Here is a 12,271-nt window from a genome sequence, read left to right on the forward strand (position 1 = left end):
GAAACCTCCAGAGTAAGCCTGATTGGGATGATGGCAAGAAAAAAAAAACTCCCTTTCAACAGGAGCAAACCTTGAGCAGAACCCAACTTATATGGAGGGACACATCTGCCTGAAGCCAACTGGGTAGAACTGAGAAGAAAGAGTAAAGGAGGAGAAATAAACATACATCTATCATAGATACATACATCTGACTAAACCAAACACGTATAATCAAAATGTAATGAGAATATAGTGGCATCGTACTGGATAGACGTAGCACAAAGTAGGAGCTGAGTTGCTGAAAGACTAGCGGAGGAAGAGGTGAAGTTAGGCTGTATTTATTTATTTATTTAGTTTGTTTGGCTGTATTTAAATAGGAGGCTGTGAGGAGGTCAGCTGAGTCATCAACTGATTGAATCAACTGCTTGTTGTCGCCATTAATTTAGATTTGGATGTATTGCAGTTCACATTATGACCACGAGGGGAAGACAAATCAGGTCACTTGAACATTGACAAAGAAATTGCTTTAATTTTCAGACGGAAAGTGATTTAAATCATATCTAATGTAACCCTGCTGTTTCGTTCTTCGAACCAATTCCATAAAAGGTCAGAATACACCGTTAAAAGGTTAAACACTAAACAACACATCACACCTACAGATGCTCAACAGATGAACATAGTCATCATCTTACTGTGTCTCCACTTCATCATTCAAGGACCATTCAGAGAAAATATGATATTTAAGCTTTTTTATGTGAGAAGGTGATTCACGATAGTTTAAGCTAAACAATTAAATAATGTTATGATGGACTGAGTCCTTCACCTTTAGCCTGGCAGTGGCTCACTGCTGCACTACAATTGTTCACAATATTTTGACATATTTTTCTACCACTGTATCTACCTGTCACTGACTGTCATGTTGTTGAATCTTTTGCAGTTCACTGTTTCACCACCAAATGCCATCAATAACCTAAGTGGAGTCAATCACTGAACATTTATGAATGAAAAGTATCATAAACAATTTTTTAGATATAACACTGCAGACTATGTTTTATTACAACATTGTGGACAGACAACGCAGTGTGGTCTGTCTGTTTATAATGAGGAGGAACAAACTGAATCTTTCACAGCAGACAGCTAAGTTACAGTGAGGATTTATTCACATCATTTACTTGTTAGTAAAACACTCAAGTCTTGCACTGACAATCTGTTTAAAAATCAAAATGAACTTAGTGAACCAAAAATAAAAATATTCCCTGTGAAATATTTATATATCAGCAATAATGTTATGTCTTTCTAGTTATTATTATAAAACTGGCTTAAACTAACAACTGAACACACTGATATTTGAGATCCTACACATGAAATAATTTAGAGAAAAATATTTCAAACTGACAATAATTAAATGAATCAAGAACAAATATGCCTGATAAATTGTTATCTTATTGTGAAAATCTACATCCCTCTTTCCTGTCCTGCCTAACCACAGGTGAACTGACCCTTGATCCAGGAAGTAGTGATGGGCAGATGAAGCTTCATGAAGCATAGAAGCCTTTCATCCAATTGGTTCACTCGCGCAAAGCTTTTTGAAGCTTCATTTTCTCTAATAGGACATCTACTGAATGCAAAAATATCGGTTGGCATGAGTTTGAAGTGTGTGGCATTTTGCAGAAAGCCTGTGAAAAAAACTGTCAGCAAAATAAAGAAGTATGCAAAACATGTATATTGTAGTGATGGCAGTATACTGTGTATATATATATATATATATATATATACTGGCAGTATGGAAAATGATTATTTGGAAATGATGAAAATGGAAATGATCATTTACAATGAGGTGAGGGTGGTTGGGGTTGGGGTATGGACAATGATTGTGCTTTTGTAACGTTGCGGTATGGCCAGTGATTATATTTAAAAACAGCAATTTCTCCACTGTGGCAGGTCTTAGGCGAACCACTTCCTGAATCAGTCACGTGGTATCAGCCGGGCAGCGAGGCTTCGGACGTCATCATTTTCTGCTCCTCCCCTAAATGTAAACAAGCCTCGATACCGCCCTCTCCTATTCGGCACACGCTTCGAAGCCTCGATAAGGAACGTTACATCATTGCTGAGAAGTAGTTCGCCTGTTCAGTGTTCAGGTTGGAGTGGAGTCTTCTTCATCTCTCTGGACTGCTTAAATAAACTGTAAGTTTGATTTGTTTTCAGCTTTCACTTTGTCTTCAGTAACTTTAATGTTTGTTTCTGCTCTGTAATGTTTGTAGAAGATGTTCACTTCTTATTTCATTATTAAGTTTGTATCACTCTGTTTGAAGATCAGTCTACATTATTATCAGATAAATGATTCACTGGAATCAAATCATCAGATTAAATTAAATTATTAAATCTTCATTAATCGGGATCCAGCCTCAGATTTAAGTCTAAAGTTACTTTCACATTCACCACCGTTGTGTCACAGATCTTTTTCACGGTGTAAACTCTGTCTGAAGGTCAAGTCAGTAGTTTATAGTCTATAACTCTTTAGTATCAGTTGTCAGAGCTGAAAATACAAGTTTGGGATGGAGGATGTAAACATTTTGTGTTGATGCAATGAAATTCAGTGAAGGTTTGAAAGAGGAGTAAAGGAAGAGATACAGGGAGGTTGGATATGGATATATTTGCCATGGAAACGATCATCAGATGAACACAATGATGTTTGCTTCTAGATCTAATTGAGTTAAAATTGATTCAGTGATCTTGATCTTACATTAAAACATACAGTATGTCTTATATATTGAAGTTGTATTCAGAAGTTTGATTTTGCTCCAATAGTCCAGAAAACAATAATATATGAATTTTTTCAAAACATACATTTAAATGCATGAATTATACAAGTAGTATATTTATTTTCCCTCCCCTCCACTGATCAGGATCTATTTTCTCTCATTACAGTAGGTGATTTTTCACCATGGCCTCATATTAATGATGACTGACATCGATCAAAGTACAAACTAATCCACCTTTCACACCAGATAAAAGCTGTAAAATGTTGTTAAGTAAACTGAAAGTTGTAAACGTGTTCTTTAGTTGTGTTTACTCTGGACATCTCCAGTCAAATACACTGTCTGATTTGAATCTAGCAGCATGGATCAGTGTGAGGACAGAGAGGAGGGAGTCCCTCCCTCTAAAACCACTCTGAGTGGAGAACATGAGAACGAGACCAAAGATCAGAGGTGAGATGAATGCCTCTAACTCTACATGACTCTTCTACATGTCAGAACTCAACTTCACAGGTCCTTTATCATTCACAGGAATGAACCTGAACCTGAACCCAGCAGTGTGTCCATAAAGAGTTACAAGTCAAATGACAGTATCTCTGAATATAAACAAAAACTAAGGTGAGTTGTTAGTGCCACTTCAAAAATTTAATGAGCTGCTAGTCCTACAAAAGCAACATGTTAATTGAACTTCTTAATTGTAATTTTAAACAAGAACCGCCTTGTACTACAAACAGGTAACCATATTTAAATCCAATAATAAATATTAATCACTGTGTTTTAAACAATATAAATACATTTCTGTGCATATTTAACCTTGAACTTCTGCAGCTTCTGCATTAATCAGATAGCATTCACTTCAACACTGTTCCTTTACAACTAATCTGTAAAAGTAACCAGGACGTTTATTCTGACATCAGAAAACTTTCTGTGTTGTGTTGAAGAACAAAGCAGAAATTCAGACCAGAGACGCCGGAATCTGAACCTGTTCCCAGCTGTGTGTCCCTCAAGAGCGACAATTCGATGGGTCGCATCATTAACTTTTATCAAGAACATCCTTCTGATGCAAAGAGGTAAAATGTTAGTACAGCAACTTTCATCTCTCCTCATCTTTGGGTTCAAGCTGCTTGTCAGTTTGTGAAGTTTTGTTTTCATGGATTTTAAAGGTCCCATATAAGCCTCCATGTAAACACGGCCATGATTATTTCATTTAGTTCTGACCTCTGTGTTTGTTTGCTGCTCTTTATCTTCTGGATTCTTCTTCAAATTATTCACAAGATAAACAAAAATATATAAAGTACTGTGCAAAAGTTTTAGGCAGGTGTGGGGGAAACAATGTGAGGTTGTGGAAGACACTTTCATGTCACAGGTAATACACTATTTTAAGGCTAGTGACAAGACACAAGGTAGTCATACTGCATCAGCAATGTCTCTACCAGACAAATATTTCAAAGCAGATTTCAAGATGTGTTGTTCAAGCTCTTTTGGCACAAAGAAATGGGCAACATTGAGAATCATAGACACAGTGTGGTCTGCCAAGGAAAGTTGAAGATGATGTCCAGCAGAGCCATCAGCTCAGAACTGTCAGAAATCAGTGGGACACAGGTACACCCATCTATTGTCTGGAGAAGTCTTGCCAGAAGTGGTCTTCATGGAAGAGTTGCAGTCAAAACTCCATCCTTTGACATGGCAATAAGGCCAAGAGACTCAACTATGCATGGAAACATAGGGACTGGGGCAGTAGGTGATCTGGACTGGTGAGTCAAAATTTGAAATATTTGGCTGTAGCAGAAGGCAGTTTGTTCAGGGCTGGAGAGTGTTACAATAATGAGTGTCTGCAGACAACAGTAAAGCATGGTGGAGGCTCCTTGTAAGTTTTGGGCTGCATTTCTGAAAGTGGAGTTGGACATATGGTCAGGATTAATGGTGTTCTCAATACTGAGAAATACAGGCAGGTACTTATCTTCATACAGTACCATCAGGGAGGTGTATGATTGTCCCCAAATTTATTTTGCAGCATGATAAAGAGCTCAAACATACAGCTACATAGCCTACCTACACAGAACTGATGCTGTCTTGAAGGCAAAGGGTGGTCACACCAAATATTCATTTAATTTAAATTTCTCTTCATTCACTGCATTTTGTTAATTGATGAAAATAAACTAGTAACACTTCCACTTTTGAAAACATTCTTAGTTTCCGGCCTTTTTCCTACCTGCCTAAAACCTTTGCACAGTACTGAAAATGTAAAGCAAAGACTTACTGAACTAACAAAAACATGTAACATGTGAGGCACACATTCATAGTTCCACAGATCTAAATTAATTGTCATTATGCACGCTCAAGTACAAGGCAATGAAATGCAGTTAGCATCCAACCATCACCACCAAGTGCAAAATGAGTGAGTGCCAACTACAAACATGTACAAACATACTATGTTCCAGTGTTATGACTCTGGACATCAGAATATGTACAGATATTGCAGCAGGATATTGACATAATTGTTGGGAATATAAATGGTATCTTCAAAGGAGACTAAAATAAATTCAGAATGAGTTAGGGTCAGGGTCTTGTCAGGACATGTCTCAGGGTTATCTGAGTTTGTTGTAGAGTCTGGTCTGTGTTTATTAGGAGGAAGCTGGAAAATCAAAACTCACCTGAACCTGAAGCCAGTGGGGTGTCAATGAAAAGAGGATGGACTGAAAAGAAAGATAAGAGATCAAGGAAAAGGAGTCACCCAGAGGTTCTCAGTGGTCAGTCTGTTCATCAGCATCAAACACAGCAGGACTCCGTATTTAAGGTCTGTACATGGACAACAACTACTTTCCATCATCTCTATGCTGCTCTTTGTAGACCAGTGGACTGTCAGTCTGTCCAACATGGATCTGATGTTTGTCTCCATGATTTCAGTCTGGTTGTCATTCAGATAGTTTTCTGTTCCAGCTGCTGGAGGACAACATTGTCACTTTTGTGAAGAGCGAGCTGAAGAAGATCCAGATGGTTCTGAGTCCAGTTTATCCAGAAGAGAGTCAGGGGGAGGATGAGGAGGTGTTGGAGGGTGAGGATGAAGAACAGAGGAGGCGCAGCAGAGAGGCATTTGTGAGGATCACACTGAACTTCCTGAGGAGAATGAAGCAGAAGGAGCTGGCTGATCGTCTGCAGAGCAGTAAGAGGATTTCTATGAACATTAAACCTGATGAATGAATTAAACATTTACTTATGTCTCAGGAGATGAAACAAGATACAATATAATCACTTATTCTTTCGGGGAAGTAAAGGAAATTCATTTACTGATCTATTTGTTGTTTGTTCCTTCAGAACATTTTGCTCCAGCTTGTCAACATGAACTTAAATCTAGTCTGAAGGAGAAGTTCCAGTGTGTGTTTGAGGGGATTGCTAAAGCAGGAAACTCAACTCTTCTGAATGAGATCTACACAGAGCTCTACATAACAGAGGGAGAGACTACGGAGGTCAATGATGAACATGAGGTCAGACAGATTGAAACAGCATCCAGGAAACTAGACAGACCAGAAACAACCATCAGACCAGAAGACATCTTTAAAGCTTCACCTGGAAGACATGGACCAATCAGAAGAGTGATGACAAAGGGAGTGGCTGGCATTGGGAAAACAGTCTTAACACAGAAGTTCACTCTGGACTGGGCTAAAGACAAAGCCAACCAGGACATCCACTTCACATTTCCATTGACTTTCAGAGAGCTGAATGTGTTGCAAGAGACAAAGTTCAGCTTAGTGGAACTTATTCATCACTTCTTCACTGAAACCAAAAAAGCAGGAATCTGCAGGTTTGAAGAGTTCCAGGTTGTGTTCATCTTTGACGGTCTGGATGAGTGTCGACTTCCTCTGGACTTCCACAAGACTGAGATCCTGACTGATGTTACAGAGTCCACCTCAGTGGATGTGCTGCTGACAAACCTCATCAGGGGGAAACTGCTTCCCTCTGCTCGCCTCTGGATAACCACACGACCTGCAGCAGCCAATCAGATCCCTCCTGAGTGTGTTGACATGGTGACAGAGGTCAGAGGGTTCACTGACCCCCAGAAGGAGGAGTACTTCAGGAAGAGATTCAAAGATGAGGAGCAGGCCAGCAGCATCATCTCCCACATCAAGACATCACGAAGCCTCCACATCATGTGTCACATGCCAGTCTTCTGCTGGATCACTGCTACAGTTCTGGAGGATGTGTTGAAAACCAGAGAGAAAGGAGAGCTGCCCAAGACCCTGACTGAGATGTACATCCACTTCCTGGTGGTTCAGACCAAAGTGAAGAAGGTCAAGTATGATGGAGGATCTGAGACAGATCCACACTGGAGTCCAGAGACCAGGGAGATGATTGAGTCTCTGGGAAAACTGGCTTTTAATCAGCTGCTGAAAGGAAACCTGATCTTCTATGAATCAGACCTGACAGAGTGTGGCATCAATATCACAGCAGCCTCAGTGTACTCAGGAGTGTTGACACAGATCTTTAAAGAGGAGAGAGGACTGTACCAGGACAAGGTGTTCTGCTTCGTCCATCTGAGTGTTCAGGAGTTTCTGGCTGCAGTCTACATGATCCATTGTTACACCAACAGGAAGACAGAGGTGCTGGAGGACATCCTGGGACAAAACTACAATGACTCAACTGTGGATGTCTTCCTGAACAGAGTCATGGAGAAATCCCTGCAGATTAAAAATGGTCACCTGGACCTGATGGTTCGCTTCCTTCATGGCGTCTGTCAGCAGTCCAACCAGAGACTGTTAAGAGGTCTGTTGGGTCAGACAGAGATCAGTCCAGAAATCATCCAGAGAGCAATCAACAACCTGAAGAAGATGAACATGTCCAACATTTCTCCTGACAGAAACATCAACATCTTCCACTGTCTGATGGAGATGAACGACCTCTCAGTTCATCAGGAGATCCAAGAGTTCCTGAAGTCAGAGAACAGATCAGAGAAGGAACTCTCTGAGATCCACTGCTCAGCTCTGGCATACATGCTGCAGATGTCAGAGGAGGTTCTGGATGAGTTGGACCTGAAGAAGTTCAACACATCAGATGAGGGAAAATGGAGACTGATTCCAGCTGTGAGGAACTGCAGGAAGGCTCGGTGAGTCCAGATACAGATACAGCAAGGATGTCTTTCCATTTTGTCTTAAAAGTCAGACAGATATTGTTGATCTCACTCACTGTTTCTGATCCTGTGCAAAAATACAAAAATATTGAAGTGGTGTTACGTGTGAAATGCAAAAGGTTCCGAGGAAGGAGCTTGAACTCAACCTGATTTCACTCTTTCTGGGTCTTCCCAGTGACTGTGTAACTGATATATATCAGAAAAAAATGTATAATGTTATGACATTTTGTGCTAGTAAAAATATTCTGCAGCATCCTCAGTGGTGGGATGGCATAGGACAATAATGAAATACACACCTGTGGACTTTCTCACCTGTCTTCTGCACTACTGCATGCCTTTGAATGACTATGGAAACAACTATATTAATGTAAATATTTCTGCTACACAAACAAGAGGATTTGTATTAATGTATTTTAGGTATTTCTCTCTCTCTCTCTCGTTCGCCCTGTATTTCACTCTATATAATGTAATGTATAATGTATGCATAATGTACCTGTCACATTTAACTGGAACTGATCTTTCTGTTGGGGTTTTTGGTTCATGGGTTTTCCAGCTTGCTGCTGTTTTGTGGTTTTGTCTGATACGGTCTTCTGTAGGTCTGTTCATAAAAACATAATTTAATAAAAGAATAATAGAACTAGGAACTTGCTCCACCCATTCCTGGGATATGTGAGACCTGTCTAGCGAAGGCACAGTCTTCCTGCATCACTGACAACCGATTTTTGACTGATCAAAAAATGTCACTTTTTGAGACATTAAAAAGGACAAACTGACTATAAAAATGTTTATGACCAAATGAATCCTCTTGGAAATTACCACTTCATGATATTTATTCATGACCATTACACTGAATAAGAAGCTCTCTCTGGTATCAAAGTATCTTTCATCCTCTTATATTAAATCATGTTCATATTTAATGATGTTCAGATCTGAGATTGTCATGTTTTCAGTTTAATTTCTCTTTGACTAAAGACTAAATGTTCCTCTTGTGGATGTGGTAATGTCAACAGCAGCTAGAATGATGATCTTTAAGTATCTTGAATCATCTGTAACTGTTCACTGATCAGAATCTCGAATCTCATTATAAATAGTGGACAGAGAGCATAATAAGTCTATTTTCATTAACATATTTGCTTTTTATGTTTCATGACAGATTTTCTGACTGTGGACTCTCAGAGAGTCTCTGTGAAGTCGTGGCCTCAGCTCTGAAGTCCAACCCCTCCCATCTGATAGAGTTGGACATGAGTTACAACAACCTTCAGGATTCAGGAGTGAAGCAGCTGTGTGTTGGACTGGAGAGTCCAAACTGTAGACTGGAGACTCTGAGGTCAGTTCACTGAATGTTTTTATCACATTAAACAGTTCTCTTGTCAGGATTGACAGAAAATAGACCAGCAACAGTCAGTTTAAATGAAGGAGCATCATGTTGTCAATATCAGCAGGTGTCTCCTCAGTCATCGGTGGTCGGTCTGATCTTTAACCCTAACATTTTAATGACACCAACCTACTGAGATACCATTTACAGGAAGAAGAAGGTCATAGAACCAATGAACTAATGAACAGTTTGTTTTCAACATGTGTGATTTGATACTGATCCTGTAATGAGAGACTTGACTGAGGTCAGCAGCATGTTATTGATGTGTGTTGACATGAATAGTTGTCTGAATGTTGTGTTGATGTTTGGATGATGTGTGTAGAAGGCTGACATGATAATGATCCACAATAACACAAGGACAAAGACATTCTACTCATTTTAGAGAACAGCTCATTGATTAGGACGTAGTAATGTTGATCTGAACATTAAAACCTGAACACATCTGATTGATTATCAGTATTTTTTACATATATATATCTTTTATTTTTTATTCAGATTGATTGGCTGCAGTTTGTCAGAGATCAGCTGGGATTCTCTGGTGTCAGCTATGAAATGCAACCCCTCCCATCTGAAACATCTGGACCTGAATTTCAATGACTTTCAGCGTCCAGGAGTAAATCATCTGTGTGGTTTTCTGGGGAGTCCAGACTGTAGACTGGAAACTCTGAGGTCAGACATCATGTTTTATTTGTGTGTTCAGATTAATATGATGTGAAAGTTGTGTTGACACTAATCTAGAGACATCAGGCTGATATTACAGTGCATCAGAAAGTATTGACAGTGCTTCACGTTTTTTGTTACATGCTATGTTACAGCTTTATCCCAAAATGGATTAAATGTTTTTTTTATTTTTTTATTAAGATTTACTAAGATTTTTATTTAAGATTTCTACTGCATCAATGGTCCCAACAAGCACAGTGGCTAGCATCATCTAAAAATGGAAGAAGTTTGTAACCTCCAGGTTACAAACCTAGCGCTGGTCAGTGACATAAGCTGAGTCTTCAAGGGACAAGGACCCTCATCAGGGAGTTGACCAAGAACCCAATGGTCACTCTGTTAGAGCTCCAGCATTCCTCTGTAGAGAGAGGAGAACCTCTCAGAAGGACTCTGCAGCAATCAATCAATCAGGCCTGTATGGTACAGTGCCCAGATGACAGCCCTCCCCGGAGATTGCCAAAATGCTCGTGCATGTAAACACGTTACTCCAACTAAAATCAGAGTTCTCATTATTTGATTTAGACACCCAGATAATGCAATTGGAATTCGGCTTTCTGCGGCATGTATTCATTTGGACTACGACAGGTTACCGTGTTTGTGCATGCTCCACAACCACTGTGCTGGCATGTGACCCTGGAACAAAAACATCCAAGAAAGCCGGTCGCAGAAGAAGAACAAGGTAAACTGGGCTGGTAGAAGAACTGTCTAAGGGATATCTTATCTGCACCAGAAGTAGCACAAACATCACAGCATGATACAACATGATGCTGTCACCACCGTGCTTCACTCAGTACATTTACATGCAGAGCTTATTCGAGCTATGCTCAAAATTTGACTTTCTGACTACAGTTTTTGTCCCAGTTTACATGCAGTGCAAGAAAATCGAATAACTGAGGAGAACATGTCCTCCTCTTCCACACTAGGTGGCGATATGTGTCTTTTCAGCAGGTTAATACCCCGTTAATACAGCTCGCTTCTGGTGCAGATAAGTTGCGCACTATCCTTCAGACGGTTCTTCTAGCAGCTCCATTTACTTCTTCTTCTTCTTCTGTGACTGGCTTTTCTGGATGGTTTTGTTCGTGCACGTGTTTACATGCACTTAAATTCTCCTGTTATAGTCCGATTAAGGCAATAATTAGTTTTTTTTCATGTGCATGTAAACGCACTGACAGAGGCACACTGAGCGTCAGCGCAAGAGAAAGTAAAGTAGTAAAGTAATTAAACAGGAAGTGACGAAGACAACAAGAGGACCCTCAAACTTTAACGCTAAAGGGTCCTGACAGTTTCTTCTTCTGTGATTTAGTCTATAGTCTATTGACTGTGACAGTGTCATGTTTAACTTTTAGCTGCTTCCTGTTGATTCAGATTTTTAGAATTTCTATTTTCTAAACTTGTACTTTCTGAACCTCCTTTACCTCTGAATAGATGATGAAACAATTAATGATTTTAAGAAGGAACTTTGTCTTTTAAACTCGCATCTTTTATTCTTTAATTAGATTGATTAGCTGCAGTTTGTCAGAGATCAGCTGTGATTCTCTGGTCTCAGCTCTGAAGTCCAACCCCTCCCATCTGAAACATCTGGACCTGAGTTACAACAACCTGATGGATCCAGTAGTGAAACATCTGTGTGGTTTTCTGGAGAGTCCAGACTGTAGACTGGAGACTCTGAGGTCAGACATCATGTTTTATTTGTTTGCTCAGATTAATATGATGTGAAATTTCTGTTGACACTAATCTAAGTAATATTCTACTGATCCACACTGAGGATCTTCATGGTGAAGTCTGTTTTCGCCTTCTGTGATCTTTTTTACATCTATCTAAACTTGTAAATTTCTGAACTGATATTGTACTTCTCCTCAGTGAGGATTTTCATACTGAAGTATGTTGCTTCTATGGTTTAGTCCACTGTAGCAAAGCTACACATTTAAAACCACAGAAGAAGAAAAAATCTCCACTGGATGGTTCACTCTGAAACTCTGAGACACTTGATTTTCAACTTTTCAACACATGTTATTTTACAAATGGTGATCAAATATAATTGTTGTTGTTATTTTCAATTACAATAAAATGTCACATGTTAAGCTGTTGCTTAAGGTTCTTTCTGATTTATAAAATTCTGCATTATGAATTATTCTGCATTCTTCTGAAAGAGAAACTGTTCAAGTTTTTTGTTCATATCGCCAGAATTCATTCAGATTTATTGTTTTTTCTGAATTTAAAGAAGAAAGTGAAATAAAAATCAGAGGTTTTTTACTTGTGTTTGTTGGTCAGCATGAGTTTGTGTGGATGGATCCACTGGTGGAGCTGTCAGAGTTTCAG

The 12,271-nt window shown here is 39.3% G+C and overlaps 1 long non-coding RNA gene across 1 annotated transcript; it reads left to right on the plus strand.

The window, feature by feature from the left end:
• The first annotated feature begins 9,126 nt into the window (after window positions 1-9,126).
• Window positions 9,127-11,508, plus strand: LOC125001080. The gene is made up of 3 exons (XR_007111491.1): window positions 9,127-9,187; window positions 9,731-9,904; window positions 11,449-11,508. It is a non-coding gene; the product is annotated as an uncharacterized LOC125001080 (long non-coding RNA).
• The last annotated feature ends 763 nt before the right edge of the window (window positions 11,509-12,271 follow it).

Source organism: Mugil cephalus, chromosome 23 (genome assembly GCF_022458985.1).
Source record: "Mugil cephalus isolate CIBA_MC_2020 chromosome 23, CIBA_Mcephalus_1.1, whole genome shotgun sequence".
Lineage (NCBI taxonomy): Eukaryota > Metazoa > Chordata > Actinopteri > Mugiliformes > Mugilidae > Mugil > Mugil cephalus.